The sequence below is a fragment of the Mercenaria mercenaria genome, chromosome 14, assembly GCF_021730395.1.
Source record: "Mercenaria mercenaria strain notata chromosome 14, MADL_Memer_1, whole genome shotgun sequence".
Taxonomy (NCBI): domain Eukaryota; kingdom Metazoa; phylum Mollusca; class Bivalvia; order Venerida; family Veneridae; genus Mercenaria; species Mercenaria mercenaria.
In genome coordinates, this window is record NC_069374.1 from 53,455,803 (window position 1) to 53,459,364 (window position 3,562).

The window sequence follows — 3,562 nt, forward strand, 5'->3', positions numbered from 1 at the left end:
AAAGTTCTATGTCTCTTCGGTTTTTCGCTTGCTGTATTTTTTCTAAATAAATATTTTCTAAAACTATATATGCCATTTGTAGTCTATTAAATTCTGCGCACGATGATACCAAATTTTCTTACATGCGTGCTAGCAAACGCGAGAAAACTGCATCCGAACTTTCAACAATGTTCCGAACTATTGTAGTTGTAGGAGACCGTGGCCAAACTCAAGCAACAATGGAACTCCACTAAAACAACTTTACAGCGATAGATATGGACACGGGTAGGTCACAAGCTAAAGCACAACAATGTTTGATAACTATTTATCCCTTTACCTTTTACACGAAAGCTCCGATGAAGATATAATTCTGCTTTGTTTTTTTATCGCTGAATTTTCATTTGAACACGTCCATATTGTTGAAATCAAAACGAAGCTGTCATGTATACGGATCAGCCAATAATACAACTGGATGCTGGAGGAGTGTCGGTCTCGATTTGATTTCAACAATATGGATGCATGTGAATGAAAACACGGGTGATCAAAAAACAAAACAGAATTGCATCTTCCCCGGAGCTCTCATGTAAAAGATAGAGGGATATATAGAGATCAAATATTGTTGCAAATTAGCTCATGACCTATCTTTGTCCGCATATATCGATCTAAAGTTGTTTTAGTGGAGTTCATTCGTTGCTTCAGTTTGGACACGGTCTCCTACTACTACAATATTTCGGAACATTGTTGAAAGTTCGGATGCAGTTTTCTCGCGTTTGCTAACATGCATGTAAGAAACTTTGGTACCATCGTGCGCAGAATTTAATAGACAACAAATGGCATATATAGTTTTAGAAAATATTTATTTAGAAAACATATACTTAGTCTTACTTAGTCGTTGAGGCCGGAACATCCTCTTCTGGATGCTAAGCTATTTAGCTTCTTAGGCCCTTTTGGCAATTGTTTTCCCATATTGGCATAATATTCAGTTTTCATTTTTTGTTGTTTTGTCTCTTATTTAGTAATTCACTCACTTTTATTCTTTTTCAGTCGATTATTCTCAGTACATTTATTTACACAACACAGTTAAAATTTAAAATTATTCACACTGATGGATGATTAGCTTCTTATAGCTTTAGCTGATCTGTAAAGCTCTTATCTGTCACTTGTATCATGATAAAACACCTATCACTTCACATTTAATTTTAGTACGGGTTGTAACATTTGGCATGAAACTTATAATCGCCTGTCCAGTGTCTATTTAACCTAGCCTTAAATGTATTTAGAGTTTGTGCTTCAATGACACTACTGGGGAGCGAGTTCCAACTGTCCACACGCGATGCGTAAAAGCATTTCTTCTAATATTTACTCGCACTCTAGGTTTAAATAGTTTCTGATTGTGGCCTCTTGTATTTGTTTCTTCCCTGACAGTTAACATGTTAGTGGCTGTTATGTCAAGTTTGTAAACCTCAATGACATATAGCAAGCGAAAAACCGAAGGGACATAGAACCTTTCTCTAGGTGAAATGCTTTCCCTTGTGTTTTTCTTATAGGGTAGGGCTTGGACCTAGGTATGAGCCGAACCCCTGTGTCAAAAATCACCACGCTGTGCCAAAACCGCCCTATTTAATAGCAATGCAAACTCCGCTAGGTGGCGCTGGCGTAGTGTTTTTCCCGTACTATTTTTGGCTGACCTCATTTTTGGTATCATTTCTTACGGTCGATTTCGCTTATAAAACATGCAAAAAGCTGGGAACCACCGTGCCATATATGGAGAAAAAAGAAGTCCGCAGCGGGAAATGGTACCTCTTTGTAAATTATTGCGCAAAAACATAAACAAATCATTATATAAAGTTTTCATCAAGTCGGAAATTTGTGAAAACGGTGCCTTTCGCGGAAATTTCTGGCTTTAGGAGGTATATCGATCATTGTTCTACTTAAAAAAACATAGTTTCCCAACGGAAACCACCGTAAAAAAGTAGTATTTTGTCATTTTCTGAAGCCTGTGCAGATAGCCACGAACGGCAACTCTTCATGTTCCGAACGTAAAACGCGCACCTGCTACTGACACCGGTACGATTAATTTCATAACATTGAATCGAGTTTGCAGTATTTTATACCATTCAGAATTAGTTGTAAGTGTTTTTACTGGAGTTGTAAATGCAAGTGTACATAAATTACACAATGCAAATGGGTGGTTTTCAAAATAATGAAGCTTTTTCTTCTCTCTCACCTTACTTTAATTCAGTTCAGTTTTAGAATGTGTTTTGGAGCAAAATATATCCAAATCAATGTACTCAATAAATGTGTGCAATTTCAGCTTAATGGCTCAAGCAGTTTTAAAGTTATATTAAACTATATAGCTAATTTTGTCCCCTGTGCACCCAAAAAAGTGTGACATTTTACATGAAGTATACTTTTCAACTGAGGTTTACTTTTTAAAACCATGCTTTATTGTTACAGCTTTGGCTTTTTAATGTAACTTAAACTCTGCACATTTAAATAAAATACTTCTTTTCATTATATACATCTTATTGTTACCAATATTTCACATGTTGTTATGGAACCCTTTTCACGAAAAATAGTGAAAAAAATACTAAATTTAAATGTTGAACACTACAATTTCATAACCCTATTACTTTTCTAAAGTCTTAATGTTTTTCTAAGATCTTTATCCTTTCAGCTGTGAAGACACAGTAAGATTTTTTTCTTTAATAAATGGACTTTCTCAGAAACTTGATGAATGTCTATGCACCTAAAAATGTCCCCTGTGCACCTTTTCAGTTGTTAAGTGTCAGATTTCTTTTATTCTTTAAATAAAATGGGATTTTACTTTATTTTGCTTGAAAGGGTGTTACAACAGATACAAAAGCAGCCTTCAACTTCACATATTACTGACTGTTAAACATTCACAAAGCCAAAAGTGATGTCCCCTGTGCACCCTTTTTTGGACATATATCAATTATCATAGCATTACTGTAATTTGTGGTGGCATTTCTATATTCTTAGCAGTGTGTATGCAAAATTTAGGCATTACTTGATAACAAAGCATTATATAAGAAACCCTGGACAATTAAAAATTCATTGTTTGCATTTTTTTCCGAAGTTGCCAATTTTCAAGTTTAAAAGTGGAAACAATAATTTTATTGCTTCTTAAGCTCTTAAGTTTACCTAAATACGTAAATGTTCACTTAGTAAATATTATGTAGTTAAAAGAATTTTACTTACCATGAACATATTCTATAAATAAATATTTTGATACAATTTGTCCCCTGTGCACCCTTGTTAGTAACATTATAAAGTATGTATGAATTTTACTATTCCATTTTATCATGCATGGTATTTTGTCATTTTTCTAATATGAATAAGCAGTTCATGTAAACTAAATGATTTCAAAGTGTTTGTTAAGTATAAAGTCACTTATTTTTCATTTAAAGCATTACATTTTGTTGAATTTTCATGTTTTTGTAGTGAAAATTTTCAATTTTGTAGTTATTTTGTGGAATAAACTATTTTTTTGATAGTATTTGTCTAAAGTTTATTACCAGTAGTCTTTTTATGAATAGAAAACTTATAATGGACGAGTATT